Source organism: Colossoma macropomum, unplaced genomic scaffold, assembly GCF_904425465.1.
Source record: "Colossoma macropomum unplaced genomic scaffold, Colossoma_macropomum, whole genome shotgun sequence".
NCBI lineage: Eukaryota > Metazoa > Chordata > Actinopteri > Characiformes > Serrasalmidae > Colossoma > Colossoma macropomum.
This window is the reverse complement of record NW_023494808.1, coordinates 5004086-5023964: the sequence shown is the minus strand read 5'-3', so window position 1 is coordinate 5023964 and position 19879 is coordinate 5004086. Positions and strand designations below refer to the sequence as shown.

The 19879-nt window shown below is 38.1% G+C and overlaps 3 pseudogenes; all 3 read right to left on the bottom strand.

The window, feature by feature from the left end:
• Positions 1-888: 888 nt before the first annotated feature.
• Positions 889-4322, bottom strand: LOC118797772 (annotated as a pseudogene).
• Positions 4323-5884: 1562 nt separating this feature from the next.
• On the bottom strand, positions 5885-19035 carry LOC118797771 (annotated as a pseudogene).
• On the bottom strand, positions 12816-14848 carry LOC118798390 (annotated as a pseudogene).
• Positions 19036-19879: the final 844 nt, after the last annotated feature.

Genomic DNA, 19879 nt, shown 5'->3' with positions numbered 1-19879 from the left:
GGTTTTATATGACTGAAAACTTACATACATACATACACACATCATCTAAACCGCTTATCCTTCTGGGTCGCGGTGGGGTGCCGGAACCTATCCCAGCTGTCATTGGGCGGAAGGCAGGATACACCCTGGACAGGTCGCCAGTCCATCGCAGGGCGACTGAAAACATGTGAAGCATAAAATATGTAATTAATAAATGAAGTAATGGATTAAATGGAATGATGTAAATAAGTATTTAATTCAGCAATTCATAGTATGTCATCTATTAGTTTATTTACCTGCATTGTGGAAAAACAGAGACATTTTAATCATTTTCTATCTTCTAGATTATAAATAGATCAAAGAAAGGCGAACTGAAGTGGAAAACTGATTGATTTTTGAAAGTGACATTATTATTATTAATGCATGTACAGCTCTGTGTTGTGGTTTCTGTGTTAATGTGGGAAGTACAAGGTGCAACATGCCCAGATTTAAGAGTTATTTCACACACGTGGTAATGTGTCTGGAAATAAGACTGGTCTAAAATACACAGTGAATGTGTGAGTGTGTGTGTGTGTGTGTGTGAGTGTGTGTGTGTTGAGTAGACGTTACACTATGTTCCTTGTGGTTTAAGTTACACTGGCGCTATTTAAACACTCAACCAAACAAGACTGAACACAGATGAGATGATTTACTGACATTTATTGTACGAGTGAGTTATGTCACATCTGTTTGTACAGTGTTGAATAAAAGAATTACAGCTGTACCCTTTACATAACAATTTGCTCATAGAATTCTACCTAAGAAAATGTGCACATAAAATAAAAGTCATACATGACATAAAATGTTTTTTTTTACATTTCTAACAGCTGATTGGTGTTAGAGTTGGAAATGTTCCACTCTTCTGTACTGTCATGCTTCCATGGCTAGCAGGCAGGGGTGTGGTCTAGTGGAGGAGGAGTGATCCAAAACTAAAACCAGTAGAAACAGGTCAAAGTAACAAACCAGTAGAAAATGTTGGGTTACAAACATCTGAGTTCTTAATTGAAACTTCAGCTGGCAGAATTTTCAAAAAACTACTGTTTAATGTATTGAACAATGGGTAAATCTTCTCTCTGAATATGCTAGTGAATGAATGTAATAGCTGATTGTTGTCAGAATTATAAAATCATACTTGCCCTGCAAACCAATCAAGCTGCACTGTGATTCTTTGATATCTGATGGAAGGGTTTAAAACTTTAAATGAATATTTACTGTTACAAAAATGAATCACCCACATTCCATTCTCAAACCTGTTTTGTAGTGTTTCCTTTCTCTTGATAGACTCCTTTGCTACACCTATAATCCAGTTTTCACTGTTTCCAACCTCTACTTCCCAGCTGTGTGTTCCAGAGTCAAACCCCTCCGAGCCCAGGACTAAGGGGTGAACAGAAAACTTCTCTGGGTTATTCAGAAGGTCTTGTGGCTGGCCATGGGTTACCATACTCAGGTCTTCAGACAAGGTGAGGATATTTCTTGCAGAGTTGGGGTCCAAAATCACTGGACCTTCAAATCCATGGTTTTATATTAAATAAAAACTTCAATAAAAAGACCATTAATGAATTTAGGGATAAAGATTAGTGCCTTCAAATGCTCACAGTAAGGACAGATGTCCTTCATCTTCTCCCACACTCTGTACTTCAGATTTCCCAAATGTTTTGCCACATCAATCAGAGCTCCTGAATGCAGATTTGTGTCTGACGTAGTGTACTGTGTACTGAAATGTGCACCCAAACACAGAGAAAACAATTTGAACGATGTAGCTTTTTACAAGAGATCCTATCTCAAAGCAGCTTTTCAGAGATCCAGACCTAAATACTTAATGAGGAAGGAAATACTAGCAAAAAACAAATCCTTAAGGAGGATAAATATAGAGATAAAGCCAGAATTAGAAGGCAAATACATTATCCTTTGGGAAGCAGTAGATAGTAAAGTCATAGGCAGCAGAGACAAGGACAGGATTTACAGAAATCAAAAGTCTTTTAATAATCTGGGGCACTGCTGAATATGCAGCATAGTGATTTGTATAATATAATCTATGTATAGTAATAATTGTAATAATTATTAGTAGAATATAAACACAATCTAATATAATAATTTAAATCATTTGAAATTGACCTCTTCTCTGCATTCTTCGGATTCTGAGAATAGATTAAAAACAACAGTATTATGCTTCTTAATCCATGAGCAGATGTTTCAGAAGACAACTGTTGCCAAAAACCTGCTTACCTGTAGGAAGAAAACATCTTCACTCATCAAGTAAAGGTTAATTCTATTTATCTTGCTAATGAGAGTGAACATCAGTGTGTTCAATGTGTCCATCTTCTCCTTTGTCTTCTTTTTCTTCTCCTTCTCTTCCTCCCTCAGGGCAGTGATCCTGGCCTCTTCCTCTTCTCTGAGGAACTGATGAAGCTTTTCAAACTCCTTCTCTATCTGCTGCTCTGTCTGCAGGGTCTGAGACTGGGAAAAGGAAATAAAGCCCTAATTTCTTTCCTCTGAACTGAAAACGTTGAGGTTTGTATTGAACTGCTTGAACTGAATAGTTTCAGACTTAACAGAATTGAACTGTTTGCTAAATCTTGGTGTGAGTGAGTAATTTGGTACACATACCTGGATTTTTGCAGATATTTTAAGGAACTCTGACCTTGTGGTGGAGAGCTCTGTTTCATTTTTCTTTAGTGCTTCCAACGAGGCCCGGAGTTGTTCCTGGAAATTATATTTACTTTCAAATGTAAAACAATGAAACATTACTGTTCAAAATACCTGCTATAAAGTACTGTGCAAGTAAGACCAGCCTTTATTTATTTACTTTCCAGTCAAATTATCCCTCAAGGACAAATTTTTCATTTTTCAAGAGATATTTGTGAGAAGATTAGATATAAGATAATGCATAACTTGTGTAAAGAAGGAAAAGTCAAAGGAAAAGAAACATCCTTTATTGCTGATCCTTTTGATCTTTCATTCAAAATATTAACAAAAATCTTACCTTTATTTAAAGTACAATGAAAAACTTGTCAGGAAACAACTGTTTTTCTCAAATCTATGTTTCACAATTGTTGACACCCCTCATTTAATACTTTGTGTGCAAAGATAACAGCTGTAAGAAAGACTCTCCAGGCAGATTGGAATCCATGTTACCCATTTACTCAAACACACAAAGACAGAATCAGAGCCAAAAACAGTCCAAAAGTCAAAAACCAGAAAAGTTCACAAAATAGCAGAAGCACCAAAAGGGGAGATCAAAAGTAGAGTCCAAGAGTTCAGAAAAGGGTCAAGGTAATCCAAAATCACCAACAGTCTAGAAGAAACAAGGCTTGGTATGCAGATAAACTGGCAATACTTCACAGTGGGCCAGTGTTACTGATGGTCCTTATATAGGTAGGTAAATGAGCTGCAGGTGAGAGGGGTCAGAGTGAAACTAGAAAGTACGTCAGTATTCAGGTGAGGCTGACCTCTGGTGGCGAAAGCAGGTATTACACCTGACAACAGCCCTGAGTCTTCTCCTTTAATGCTTAATAAGACTGGAGAACACATGGCTAAGGATCTGAGACCATTCCTCCATACAGAACCTCTGCAGATTCTGAGGTCCTCTTCAGCTCATCCCAATGGTTTTCAATGGGGTTTAGGTCAGGGGACTGGGGTGGCCATGGCAAAACCTTGATTCTGTGCTCAGTGAACAATTTTTGTGTTGATTTTGAGGCGTGCTTTGGATCATTGTCCTGCTGGAAGATCCAAACTATGGCCCACCTTAAGCTTCCTGGCTGAGGCAGTCAGGTTTAGATTTTATTTCTGCTGGTACTTGATGAAGTCGGTGATATTATGTATCCGAATAAATTGTCTAGGGCTCTGGTGTTTGTTGTCAAAAACCATCTATTGTGATCTGATCTAATGTTATGCACCAGGGGATCCTCGTTTATGTAATGCTGGAAGACTGAGAGTTTGTGCATCTGATGTTCCTGAGACACACACTCCACACAGACCAGCTTCTGATCATCCACACAGAAGAGATGCAATTTCTCATCATGTTGTGGACACAGCAGACCCCTAGACTGGGCTGAATTTCTGCGATTCTTCTCCTGACAGAAAGACTCACAGGCACTTTCCAGAGCTCGGTTGATGGATGGATTTTCCAGAGAGGACCTCTTCCTGCAAAGAGGACATTCTCTTGCTCCATGCTCTGCCCAGTGTCTCTCCAGACAAAACCTGCAGAAACTGTGGGTGCAAAGAAGGAGCAAAGGTTCCTTATAGATGTCCTGGCAAATTGTACATGTAAGGTCATCTTCCAGTGAAGTCAGAGATGATGCCATTGTGACTTTGCCTACCTGCCTGTCTGTGATGGAATAAGCTGTTCAACTGAAGCTACTTAGCCTGACTGAAACTGATAGAACAGGTAAACCACCTGACAGAACTGAAACCACACATGCAAATCATTTCAGAGAAAATCAGGGTGTGGGTAGGATTTGAGTCAAAGGTTACTTGGTAATAGTATATTTTTCCCTGCCTCATTTTATGCATCTATAAAGCAGTGATGCTCAGTGAGAATGTAAACTGAGAGACAATAATCTTAGTTAAGAAAAATAGTTAGAATCTGAAGTAAACAGCTGAACAAAAATAGAGAGCTGAAAAGGTCAAGGATAATAAATTTCTATTGGTAAGTCAATTAGGACATCTACTTGGTTCACATCAGAGGTTATTTGAAGACAATTGATTAGAGACAGTTTACATACACTGTACTAAATGTCTCTTTGAACAGTCTGGAAGCTTCAAGAAAAGGATGTAATGACTTTGAGAATCTTCTGATTGGTTAATTGTCATAATTAGGAGTTATATGAGAGTGCACCTATGGCTATATTGAAGGAGTAAAAACAAGTTTGAGCCTCCACAAGTCTGGTTCATCCTTAGGAGGAATTTCCAAACAACTGAAGGTACCATGAAAATATGAACAAACAATTGTATGCAAATATTAAAATCTTAGTTCCACACAGACACTGCATTGTTTAAAAACATTGAAAAAGTTAATGCGAATGTCTTTCACCTATACTTTCACATTAACTCTTGGCCTCAACTGTAAGTTGACCTTATGAGTCATGATAGACTTTCTGCTATTTTTGGACTTCATGTTTGCATTGTCACATACAGGTACACACACTGGTTTAAGACCAGTTTAATACACTGGTCTTAAGGGAAGAAGGTCATATCCTTAAGCTCCATATTCAGGCAGTTGCTTTATTATTTTTACTTTTCTGCCTCATTTGAGCTCAGCAGCTTTCCTTTACACTGTATAAAAATTTTACGATGGTTAGACCAATAGAAATGCTCCAAACTGCTTAGAATAAAATCTCTTTCCATTAACTTACATTGAAAGTAAAGAATGTTTTTGCCCTCTCCTGTAAAGTTACCTTTTTGGAGATACTTGTTTTTCTTTGGACAGCGACAATATGTATATATGTACTTTTATATTATCCATTGTTTGGAATCTTCTGCTACTCTGTTCATCATTCTGGACTCTAATATTTGAACTCATCTAAAGTTATGAAGTTGTTTAGGATGAGCATATAACACACTTTATACATTTATCAGCAGTCATATTTGTTTTAAATGATTGAAAACATGTAAAGCATGAAATATTAATTAATAAAAGAAGTAATTGATTAAATGAAATAAATATTTCATCTTTTAGTTTATTTACCTGCTTTGTGGAAAAAAGAGTCATTTTCTATCTTCTGGGATACAAATAGATCAAAGACAGAAATAAATTGAAAGGGTTATAATTTTTACTGCATATGCAGCTTTGTGTTGTGGTTTCTGTGTTAATAGAGGAAGTACAAGGTGCAACATGCCCAGATTTAAGAGAGTGTCAAGACAGATACATTTTTTACTGACATTTATTGTAAACATGAGTTATGTCATGTCTGTTTGTACAATATTAAAAAAAAAGAATCATAGATTTACAACATTAACCTTCAAAAATCTATTTGCTAAAAAAAAGAACAAATCATCACTGTCATGCAAAAGCCTTGTATCTCAATATTTGTTATTTCCGAATCATCCATATTCCGTTCTCAGGACTGCTCTCTATTTTTTCCTTTCTCTTGACAGACTCCTTTGCTACCCCTATCATCCAATTAGCACTGTTCCCAACCTCTACTTCCCAGCTGTGTGTTGCAGAGTCAAACCCCTCCGAGCCCAGGACAAAAGGGTGAACAGGAAACCTCTTTGGGTTATTCGGAAACTTGGTCTTCAGACAAGGTGAGGATATTGCTTGCAGAGTTGGGGTCCAAAGTCACTGGAACTTCAAAGCCATGGATTCATGTTAGAAAAACTTCAGTTCATGGACCAGATTTGAATTTAGAGTTGAAGAATAATACCTATAAATACTCACAGTAAGGACAGATGTCCTTCATCTTCTCCCACACGCTGTATCTCAGGTTCCCCACATGTGTAGCCACATCAACCAAGTCCCCTGACTCCAACTCTGGATCTGGCACTGTGTACTGAGCCCTGGAATATGCACACAAATTCTGTTCAATTCTATTAGATTTTTACAGCACTTACAACAAAAGGCCCTTGTCAAATAGCAGTGGTCCTAAATGCTTAATGAGGAAAGTAATATTGGGAAGCAAAAATTCCTAAAGAAAATAAAAACAGAGAGTACCTTGCTGAAGACTGTAGCCCATCTGTTGCCATAAACAACTTGTGCAAGACATTGTCTACTCCATAGGTTCCTAGAGATGGAGTACTTAAGAATCTGAAGATATAAATGAGTTTACATATATAAGCACACTAATATTTATATTCAAACAGACAGTTATGATAGTAACTGTCTGTTTGAGTATAATGTAATGTAATGTAAATGCGGCACCATTTAAGGTGGACCGGGAAAATGTGAAAGAGAAGCGACTTCATCTTCGCAACTTTTTAGCGTTTGACAGTCTCTCGTCGCAGATTTAACTTGCCAGGAAACCAACTGAGTGCTTATAAATGCGAGTAACGCATTGTTGCTATGTGACCTGCAGTTCTCAGTTGTTGCAAAACAGGGCTTTCGTGCTATTACTGACACAGCGAAGTAAATTCATTATGGATCATTACAAATACTTTGCTTTAAAGGGACCAAGTTCTCACACAGTGAGAAAATAGAAATGCCGTATAAAAAAAGATGCATCAATAATCGTTTTATAATCGCATCGCAGCCTCTGAATCATAATCTAATCGAATTGTGAGGTGCCTAGAGATTCCCACCCCTAGGTGGTACCCTCTAGGGGAACATCTCAGTACCTTTAGTCAGGAAACATAACTGTACCATAATCTATTAAAATTATATTTTCTAAGTTGTACTGACTCCACACACCCCGTCTCGTCTCCAGGCTTTTTATTTTACTGTTGTGTTTTTGAAACATTTGGTTATGAAAAGGTACAAATATGAACTTTTCACCTGGAAAAACCTATTTAAGGCTCACAACTGGACCTTCCAACCACTGTTGTACCTTTGAGGGAACATTTACATTGTTTGTACCTTGAAGAATGAAAAATGTACCTGAACAGAACCTTTATTTCTAACAGTGTAGATGCTCATGATAGTGTGTGTCTAAATTATATATATTTTTTTTCAGTGACACCTTTTCACTTCTAATAGCCTAATGATTATGACTAAATTACCACCACAACCACCACTCTCACTGCAGGTTTGTTTTGAGGATTTTTCATTCACTTGTTGGAAGAAGTAGTGCTTTGAGACAGTTGCTAAGCAATGATTGGTTGAGTGTAATTTCAATCATTATTTCGCAAAAAGTCAATTATAGTCCACAGGATGATTTTAATTTATTTGGCAGGCTGAATAAGGACCACATTAATACTGGTTATAGCCCACAAGCCATATGTTTCACACCCCAGTTTTATAGATTTTACAGAACAAGATCATTTGAAATTTACCTCTTCTCTTCCTCTTCGAAATTCTAAAAATAGATTGCAAACAATACCATTAGGCTTTGTATCCTCTGAGCAGATGGTTTTGAAGACAACTGTGCAAAAAGACTGCTTACCTCTAGAAAAGAAGCATCATCACTCGTCAGGAATTTTTCTATTGTGTTGATTCTGGTAGAGAGTTTAAGTTGTAATGCAGTCAAGTTGCTAATCTTCTCTGTTATCTTCCAGCTCTTCTCTTTCTCATCCTCCTTCAGTGCAATGATCCTGGCCTTCTCCTCCTCTTGGAGGAAATGGTGAAGATTCTTAAATTCCTCCTTTATCTGATCCTCTGTCTGCTTGACCTGAGACTGTGAAAAGGACATACATTTGAACTGAAAACATAGATGCTTGAATTGAATTGTGTGACTCACTCCAAGGTAGAACTGAACCCAGGTCTCATTTAATGGGAGAACCAACATTAACCTAGTAAGCAACTAACGTGGATGAGAGAAGGGCCCAAGCACAGGGCTATTCTCGAGTTTAAAGAGATAATAGCAAACATATTTTCTGTTCTTTCTCTTGCAAAGGAAAGCTTGGAAACCGCTCTCCCAACTGGTAAGGAAAGTAAGGAAAACCCAATGGATTCAAACACCTAGCTGGAAAACCAGTGTCAAACCGGTGAGTCTCAGGCTTGGGATCAGATAAGGGTGGGAAGTGCCCTAGTTAACAGAGTGGTGACAAATTAACAAACTAAGAATGTAGAGAAAAATACAATCTCATACTGGAGAAACAGAAAGAGAAACTCAGACTGCTTGTCTTTCATTTTCGAACTTGGAAAACTGAAAACTTGTAAACTAAGGAAAGTCAGGTGGAAACCCTGACTGGCTCACTAGAGAGCTAGAGGGGACACTCGAATGCAGGTTTTTTTTTCCCCTTTGGCAGAAACTAGGAGATTCATTGATAAAAAAAAAGCTCAGCAGGATTGAATCTAGAGAAAATGAGAAGCATGAAGACCCAGGAGTAAACTCAGAGGCCTTCACCAAATTACTGGCCAGTCTGGTAACCACAGCCTAAAATAAAAAGACTGAACATCAGACTGTAGGAGAGCTTTTAAGTAGAGGTAGGGAGAAAGCCTCTGCTTACCTGTAATTATTGAGTAGCTACTCTTTGTCTCCCTTTGGTGGCCAAGACTGTCAGATAAATCTATGTGTGAGAGAGTGATTTGGTACACATACCTGGATTTCAGTGGATGTTTTACGTAACTCTGACATTGTGGAGGAGACCGTTATTTCTTTTTCCTTAAGTGCCTTCAACGGGGCCTGGAGCCGGTCCTGGAAATTATGTTTCAAATTATACACACAAAAACATTTTTTCTTAGATAATATTATGTGTGAACAAGTGATAAACAGCTGGAATCCTAAGACAGCTCCTGAGATGTTTCCTTATTGTGAAAAATTAAAACAGGAAGGAGCTTGTTCAGGATCATGACTCTGGATAGAAAAGCTAATATGTTCAGACAGAAAAATATTTAGATAGTGGTCAGCTGTCCACTCAGTAGGCAATCAAATGTTTCCTAAGACAGACACTCTAAGTCAATAAACTGTAGCAAGTAAAGAAGACCCCATTCAGTAGAGTTACTTCACCTTTCGATCACTGACAGCCTTCTTGATGGAACAGAGGTTGTGCATCTGATGTTCCTGAGACACACACTCCCCACAAACCAGCTTCTTATCATCCACACAGAAGAAACTCTGTCTCTCTGCATGTTGAGGACACAGCAAACCCTGAGACTCCAGCAAAGCTCTGCGAGTCTTTTCCTGAAGATAATAGTTGCAGATTTTTTGCAGTGCTCGATTGATGGGTGGTTTTTTTTTAGGAGAGGACCTGGAATCTGGAACATTTTCCCGCTCCACTCTCTGCCCAGTGTTTCTCTAGACAAACCTTGCAGAATTTATGGGTGCAATGAAAGAGCAAAGGTTCCTTACAGATGCCCTTACAAATTTCACATGTCAAGTCCTTTTCTAGTGAAGTCAGAGATAAGGCCATTGTGACTGTTCCTGGCCATTTGATGACTGAAGTTGTTTGTCTGAAGCTACTTATCCACAACGAAACTCGTAAAACTGGTCACTTTCCAGAATCGAAACCACACATGCAAATTATCTGAGAGTAAATCTGGTGTGGTTAAGAGGCAGCGCACACCTGAAAGTTACCAAGTAATAATGTTTTTTTTTCTTTCTGTAACATTTATACAGCTACAAAGCAGTAATGCTTAAAGAAAAAGCAAGAGCAAGATTGTAAACTGAAGTAGAATAGTGATGTAATAGTAGTGATGTAGAATCTGAAGTAAACATATGAAGATCTTCTGTTATTTTAGACTCTGTGTTTACATTTTCATTTACAGGTTACACTGGTTTTACAGGTCATGTACATAGGTATTGCACTGAGAAAATGATTAAAAGGGCATGTCCTTGCAGCTTCATATGCAGACAGTGTCTTTGCACTTCAACACTTAGGGAGGTGATGAATGAGGGTGCATGAGTATAGTTGCTGACTAAAGCCTGTTTGCACTAGCTTAAGCCATGATCCAAGACACTTTTGTAAGTCATCCTTTATGAGAGCATATGCTAAATGGCATCAATATAAATACAACTCTCAGTGTGAACTATGCAAAGGAGTTTCCAAAGCCATTTCCCTCAACTACAATAATTATGCATAACCAAATCAAACCTTTGTTACAACATTAAAGTTCCTTTCTTGCTCAAGAGGCAAAGACTTTAAAAATACAATCATATTTAACAGTCACATGCTTTTTACAAGTACTTCACTGTTTTCTGTTTTAATTTTTTTAAGACAGGTATTAAATTGTATCAAGTGCCTAAAATTTCAAACTAAAAGCTAAAATGGAGAGAGAGGAAGGAGAGGGAGGAAGAGAAAAATCCATTGTCACAAAATAGCCCCCCTGGACCTGCACAGTAGTGCACAGACCTGAACATCATTAACTACTAGAACTATTCCTACATAAACCCCTTCGTTTTGCTTCTTAGGTTGCAAAGTCTCTGTGTTTCTTATTGAGTACTAAGCCATGGTTTTTCCTTGTATTGTCCAGTCTTTGACTCACTTTTTCTCCTGGTTTTGTGAACATGGATCTGCCTCTGATGTTGCCTGCTTGTGTTTTAACCCCTGCCTGTTGTACTCCAACATTACACCCATGTGCCTAAGATAAACCCTTCTCTGTGCGACTATTCAGTCTTGCACAAATATGATCACTCTAAAAGGTATTAGAAGCAGATTATATTTAGATTATATTATAATATTAACAGCACACAATATATAACATACAGGCCCCTATAACAATTAGCGTCTGTATTTAGTATCTGTAACTGTACTAGATTAAATGTTTCCATAATTTGAACAGGATTTCAGTATTTGAAAATAAATAATTTTTCTGTTAATTTGCATTTTCTAAGCAACTGTTACACTCCTGTTAATGACTGCTGCCTACTAAAACTTTGTCACACCTCAGTGTGTTAAGTTTAATTTACCCTGATGGCGCTTGCAAGTTAGTGAAGTGCTTTTTTGCTTAATTTGGTTTACTCTTTGCTTGTAATATTAAATTTATTCATCCCTTGAAGTGGCTCCATAAATCTGTATGTGATTTGCAGTAGTGTACTTGAGTGTAAGCAATTTGTTACAAGACACTAAATCACTATAATATTGTAATTGGATGTCTATGTAGTGTTCAGCTTTTTGATTTCTCCCAGCTACTCCACTATACATGATATGACTGTATATTGCTTTTAAATTGAACTTTTATTGGGATTTCTCATTAGATTTTCCACCAAAATTGTTTGACGTCAAACAAACTATTTGGAAAGTACAGCAGAAGTAAGGCTTGTCTTTCATTAAACTGCAAACATAAGCACGTGGAGTTGCAGGAACTCTGAATGTAACCTTGTTTTTGGTCAGATGAGATAACAATAGAGCTTCTTGTCAACAAATACTCCGAGTGGCCCTGGCATAAAAAGAAGGATGGGTCATCTTTATTGTTACGTGTGGTGGAGGATCTGTGATGTTTTGAGGCAGTTTTTCCTCTAAACACTGTGAGAACCATGTTAGGATGCATGTTACCAGAAGATTTTTAAACGAAAATCTGCCTCTGCCCAAAATTTTAAACCGAGTACATTTACACAAACTCTGCACAAAATGGTTCAGTGACCACAGATTCAAGCTGACCTTCGTGAGTTCAGATCATGCCTTCAACATGGTGGTGGTAGTATGAGGGAAGATTGATTGAGGGAGGGGGAGATCTCTGACAGCTTGGGCTGGAGCTCTGGGCAGGACTGGACACCTTCATAGCTGTACTAGGGCTGGTGTAGGACTGAGAAACAGGGATGAGATGGAATGGTGGTGGGGATGAGAACGGAAGGTGAGGATGTGAATTTATAGGGCGTTAGACTGAAAGAAGGAGGGGTTCAAATCATGTTCCTCCCCCAAACTCCAGTTATAACATAACTACATATAGAAACATGGCCATCCCAAACCCCTGACCTGAACCAAATGGAAAACCTGTGGGATGAGATAAAGAGAAGAGTTTAAAAGAGAGGACTGAGGTTCCTGGAGGATCTGGAGAGATTCTGTACTGAGGGGTGGTCTCAGATCCTGTGCTGTCTTCTGTAATCTTAGTAAAGCATTATAGACTCATTGCTGGCAAAGGGAGGTTGCACAAAGTACTAAATGCAGAGTTGCCAATAACAGAGACACATGATTTTGTTTAAAATGTTTTTTTATTAAGATAAGGTGAATGAATGTATGCATGAATTAATCAATTATTGACACAACAGTGGATGGGTTGCTGATGATAACATGAACATGTTTCCTGTATGTAAATGTGCATGTAATTCTGTTTTTTGTTATGAGAGTAATAAAACATTGTAAATATGACTGTGAAATAAGTACAAATATTATTTTCAAAACCAAGAGTGTGCATGTACGTCAAAGACCATTAATGTTTTAATGCTTAAAATTAATCATCAATACAATTCCTTCATTTGTAACATCATATCATCATTTGCCGCAGCCTAGTAGTGATAGGACAAGCCACAGCTTTGTGCTTTTCCACAGTCACAGTGACCTCGTATGGTAAAATCCTCAGTGGAGATCTGCTGGTCGTACAGAAAAATGGATATACTGTCTCTGTGAACTTGTGGACGTAAGTGTGCAACACTTTGTTGTTGTCAGGGTTAGTGAACATCACTTGCCCCTTCTCCCAGTTTCACTTCCACTCGGACTCTCTGCGGCTTCCCGGTGTATAAAGACCAGGAGTATGATCCATTTTGCAGACTTATGGCCCAGACTCCATCTAATGGCCCTACTGTAAACCTTTCCTTCCTTCTGACCGACTGCTTGGCCACTCCTATAATCCAGTGCTCACTCTGGCCCACGTCCACCTCCCAGCTGTGCGATCCTGAGGTGAGGCCTTCAGATCCCAGAACCATGTTGTACATGCTAAACCTCTCAGGGTTGTTTGGCAGGTTCCTCCCTGAGCCTCCTAATGAAACACTGCTCAGATCCTCAGACAGCGTAGCAGAACTTTTTGCAGTATTTGGGTCCAAAGTCACTGGAACTTCATAAAAAAATGTTATGTTACTGACATGGGCTCATAGATATCAATGTGGACAACTTACTCTATGTGTTTGACATTCCAGAATATGTTGATCACCAACACCATAACCATCCCAAGTCCATTTCATTAACCTAGCTAGATGTATTAGCTATGCATGATTACTATAGTTAACTTAGGAAGAGTCCTACCACCATGCCAGTTTGGAAGATGCCTAGAACGGAGTTACTCACAGTAAGGACAGATGTCCTTCATCTTCTTCCAGGCTCTGTATCTCAGGTTCCCCAAGTGTTTGGCTACATCAATCAGAGCTCCTGAATACAGCTCTGGATCCACTGCTGGACACTGAGCACTATACAAGCACATGCGCAATCATTAGTGGGCTGTAATCACTACTACTGCTGGGTAGTATCTGTAATCTGGATTATGTACACCACCGCTCAATAGTTTAGAATCATTGGGCCTCATTCACCAACCGTCCTTAAGAAGAAATATCTTCTTAAATCCCACATGAGCAGTTTTCATGAAAATTCTGACATTCACCAATGTTTTTCTTATGTGGGATTTGTTCTTAGGTAAGAACAGAATCTACACACACTCAAGAGCACAAATGTGAGAACAATTGCGTGGTTTATCTGACGTAGTCTTTTTCTTGGGACGTTTCTCAAGAACACATTTAAGAAAACATCAGATATTGGAGAATGAGGCCAAGTATTTACAAGTGTGGAAACAAAGTTTTCGTTAATGCAAACCCAGTATAGTAGCTGATAAGTGTTTAAAATGATTTCAATATACTAATCCTGTGCAACTTTACAAGTTTTAGAAAATACAGATAATTGGTTGGAAGTTGTAGAATTAATGATATACTAAATAAATAAATAGGTTAGCTGTTGTGTTACGTGTTTAGATTGATGAGCTGTAGATTATTCTAAAAAGACTGCATGAAGTTAAAGTAAAATTAATACCCCTAAGAGAATCACATCTCAAGGCAGATCATTTGACAAAATAGTCTGTGAATTGGCAATTATAGTGTATCATTATATGGTATTGTCCTTGAAATATAAAATATCAGAAATAATCAAAAAGTAATCCAAATAAATTCAGATATTGTACTGGATTATTAATAGACTATTAATTACATTATTATTCAGATTGTATTACAACATATCACTTTCCAAGTAAAGTAAATGTACCTTTTTTCAGCATCATTAAGATTCTAAAATAAAAAAAAACAAAAAAAAAAACAATTTTTATTACAAAACAACTCAACATCCCTCACTTTGATATCGGATAACGTGTAATAAGCCTACTCGCAAAGTAAAACTCTTACCTTAAGGAAAAAATGCTCATCACCTCTAATATAATCCTCAATGCTTTTTATCTTGCCAACAATACGAGACAATATTTTATCAAATTCTGTAATTTTCTCCTTCGTCTTCTTGGTCTTCTCCTCTTCTTCCTCCTTCAGGGCAGTGATCATGGCCTCCTCTTCTTCTCGGAGGAACTGATGAAGCATTTCAAACTCCTCTTTTATCTGCTTCTCTGTCTGCTGGGCCTGAGTCTGGGAGAAAGAGGAACAGATCTGGTTTGTTATTTGTAATTAGGGCAAAAATCCATCCTTTGCACACTGAGAACTGTAGTTTTAGAAGATGACGTAAACACATTACAGAACAGAAACACAAATAAAACAGCGAATAACTGGTGGCTCTGGCTTTGTTTAACTAGCATTGTTTTGCCTTGATATATGACCTTGACTTCTAAGAGTACATATGGTGACCAGGGTGGGGTCATAGGCTATGTTTTATTTATTAATGTATGTATTTAGATATTTATTTATGTATGTATGTGTATATGTATGTAAGTATATATTCATTTATTGAAAGAAAGGCACAGAAGTAAAGTATTTTGAATAATGTTCATGACAGATTTCAAGCTTCAGATGAACAGTTTACATTAAAAGTGCTATTGTAGTCTTTTTAGTCTAATAAAAAGCCTTGATCTATGACTGAAAGGAAACTTTAGTTTAGTCTTGGGGCACCGACCTGGATTTGTGAAGCCATGGTGTTACAGAACATTCTTGCTGAAGAAAAGGATGAGCGTTTATCCTTCAGCAGCTTCAGGGGGGGTTTGAGCTGTTCCTGTTGAATAAAGAACATTTACATTACATTCATAACACACAGTCCTCCAAATAAAGACACTGAAAAGTGGCACCTTTTATTTATTGCCATCTATTTCCATGAAACACTCTGAAGAGTGACATGTACAGTACTGTGCAAAAGTCAGAGACAAACCTTAATTAATGTCCAGTTAATATGGCCATTAAATACAAGCAAATAATTATATAGCTTAAAAAAGTTTCTGACAAGTAATCCTAAACATATTCAATGATGGTCTGGGTGGAACTATAGCATTCAGTTGTCTTCTCACAGTGGAAGGATGGACAGAAACGCCTGTATATTTTTTTTCAGGTCTGAAGCAGCTTGATTGAAGTGCTGTTTATCTGATGGGGACAGTGGTGGTGGTTTACTAGCTCTTGCATATAGGCTTATCTTATATATAGTCTCTTTAGTAAAATCTCATCAAAATGAATAACGTAATTAATGGCCACTTTGACCAGAATTAAACAAATGAAGAATGGAAAACCTTATTTGCACTACCTATGGGTTTGGCTCAGCTCTTATTTCTTATTTTGGCCAGCAGGCTGTCATCCCTGCAGACTCCCAGGATCATAGACAGTCAGTTAGTCAGGCAAATAGAGCAGGATGGTGCTATCTATTACACCATGGTGTTACTATGCTATACCTGAAGACAGTGTACCTCAGTCATGAATTTGGTTGTTTCAAAATATTTCTAAGAGTAGGACATTGAGAAAAGTGCTATTGTATTGTAGTAATAATCCTATTTCATTGTTAAGCTGTTAAGTTCATTGTTTGGTTGAAAAAGAAAAAAATCTTGAAACAGCCAAAGGAAAGTTGCCCTGTCAGGACTATCTTTCCTTTGGTATCTAGGTACAGCTCTCTCATTGGCTAGGCCTTCAGGACCTGAACAGAAGGCCCTGTGTGTTTCAGTTATTTGTTAAAAATGGAAAACAGCGGTGGCAGCTCTACACCAGGGCTCTTTACTGAAAGAGTCACTCCAGCACTGCGACATGGAAGGCAAAATATATTGTAGCGTGTTTAAGAAATGCTTTTGAACTGTTTGTTATTGAAATTAAGTTATTGGTTCTTTAGCATTTATTTACAGGTTAGTCTAAACAGGACTCTTATTGTGAAGGCAGGGCTAGTTTTCCCTGGGGGATATGTGATAGAACAGAAGGAACTGAGAGTCAGCCAAGAGCTGAGTGAAATGTTAGAGACAACTCTGCTTATGTATAGCACAGCTGTGGCCAACAACATCTGGTTAATAAAGCACCAAGACTCGTGCGAAACCTGTGACTCTTTTAATAGCGAGGGATGCTACAATATGTTAATGTCTGTTACAAGCTTCAAATTAAATATATAAAATGTCTTTTATGAGCTTCAATTCCCATATTTAATCTAGAACAGTCAAAAATATCCATGTCAACCGGATGTTAGCTTAGCGCTAACATAAATTAAGCATTAGGAGGACTTTTTCTTGATTTTGCCCAAGGGTTTTGCATTTATGGCACAAACTGAAGCCCTAACTTGAATAGTCCTGGGGCCGTATTGCAAAAACTTCCTATCTTTTTGTTTTGTCTTAAGATATGACAGGTCAAGATAAGATTTTTCACAAATTCATATTACAGAAGCGAAAACTGATCTTAATTTAGGAATCTTATCTTATCATCTTATCTCCAGTTAAGAAATCTTATCGTCCTCGACTGAAGTCGACAACCAACTGTCATGTCTGTTACCTAGCAACTGACCATATGCACATAGCTGAAATGTAAACACGTAATCAAAATATTCATGCTAGTTAGCCAGGCAGCTAACATTAGCTACTGTCAATAATGTATAAAACAAAACTAGAGAATGATAAACTGAAAGTTAAGAATATTGTTTCAGCACTTCGTATTGTTTATCAGAGCGTCGCTGCTCCCTGGTTTCAGTTTCATTTCCCAAGCGCTTTAGCTAAGAAGGCTAACATTACTCCTCTTAATAAACAGACATATGTTCAGCTCTGTCTCCTCATTATTCACCACCATCATTTTTCATCATCAACACTAACATTAACATTAACACACAAAGGTAATAAGAGGGATTGTGGAGATCAAGATCGATTTTTAAAACGCTGTTCAAGATGCTGTTCAAAAAAAAAAACCTCACAAGTCAAAGCACCATTTTCAGTGTTGATAAATGATGTCATTATGCCACTAGTGAATTATGCCGCCTGACGCAGCTGCTTAAAAACCATAGAAACGGATGATTAAACAGAAGTGAGGACCCTGTTGAGGTTTATCCTAAAGTTAGGACAGTGTTTAGGAGGTTTAATCTAGTTAGGATGTTTGTGTGATACTGTTTTCTTATCTGGAGTTAATGATGAGATTATGAAGTTAGGAACTATTATTCTGTAATAGCTACTGTCCTAAATTCAGTCCATACTGAAGTTGTCATAGAGACTAAGCAGATACAATTTCAGACTTAAGAAGTTTCTGTAATATGGCCCTAGGTTTTCAGTCCATCTGCTGGAGTACAGCTGAACTCACCTCATAACTAAATTGCATTTACAATATAAAGAAGACAGAAAAAAACGTGATCAACTTTAGCAAGACCTTAAAGTTGGTCCTGTCACAAAGTAGACATCGTCACAGTGCGTTTATGGTGGCATAAGGTGTTCACCCCAAATTGAGCAGATTTTCTGATCATCTCTGGACACAATTTATAGACCATAAGAAATTCAGTACGCAAGCACTTAAAAAAGTCTTCATCAGTGTGCGGACCTAAATAAGCAGAACAACATTTTACACCATTAAAACTCTTCCGAAAGATGCTTTTACCTTGAACTCAAAGGCGGCTCTAGAGATGGAACAGAAGTTGTGATTCCGGTGTTGTTGGGACACACAGCTTGCACACAGCAATCGATGATCGTCCAAACAGAACAGATGCACTTTCTCATTGTGCTCGGAGCAGAGCACACCCTGAGATTTAGCCGACAAGCTGCAGTTTCTCTCCTGAATAAAAGATTCGCAAGCTCTCTTCAAGGCTTGGTTGACCGGTGGGTTCTCAAAGAAGGACCTCTTCCTGCAGGAAGGACATTCTCTTGCGCCTCGCTCCCTCCAGTTCTCCTTTAGACATGCCCTGCAGAAACTATGACTGCAAAGTAGAATCAAAGGTTCTTTATAAATTTCCTGGCAAATTGCACATGTGAGGTCTTTTTCCAGTGCAGTCAGGGATGATGCCATTGTTGTTGTCCAGAATGTCTGGCTGTTTCTATGTGGTATCTGTTGCTGTCCAGTCACAACTTAACAGCCTAACCTACTATCTTAACTACTTTCACACAACTGAAACTGGGATGGATAGAAATCACGCCTGCTTCCCTACAGGGCTGAAACCTTACATGCAAATGTCTGCTGATGATCCTGTTCAACAGATCCTGACTCACCGAAATGAAACCGAAGGTGAATACAAGTTTCTGTGTCTCTGACGAATCGAAACCAGACCTGCCAGCATGCATGAATCAATTTAGGTGTGGGAATAGAGACTGCCAACAGGAGGTATAATAACCCTGGGCTATTTGGCACACCCACCCAGTTGTGTGTGTATAAGTCTATATAGGTAAGCATTAAAAGGCTCTTGGGAAAAAAAAAAATATATATATGCAGGCTTGTCTCAATGCCAAAAGAGTGAAGGAGAAAGTGAGAGAGTCAGACAGAGAGAGCTGCAAAGAGGTGGTAGGATGTGTTTTACCATTTGCATACATTTTACATCTGTTTGCATTGTAGTCAGATAAAGAGATCCCAGAATCTTAAGGATGACTATATTATGGTTATTATACTGAAGTATACTTGAAGATCACTTAAAAGAGGCCCTGAATATTCTGTTGTAACTCCTGTTAAAATTAAGCAATCTGAACAAAAAAAAATCATTACATATCTTGGCATTTGTGTAATCGAATGCATTATATGCAATGCTGGAAGTGATCTGCATATTCTATCAGATACATGAAGGGGTATGGGGGTCTGCACCCAGAAATTGCTCCAGCACCTACCTCATCTCTCCGATGCAGGGGCATCCCGGCTTGTTTCACGCTCCATATACTGAGGAGTTGATTGCTCATTGTTTTGTTCAGATTGCTTCGTCCTAGAAAGAGCTATTACAGAATATTCAGGGCCTCTTTCAAGTGAATCTCCCTGTATAAGTTTCCAACCAAACAGGTCAAAAA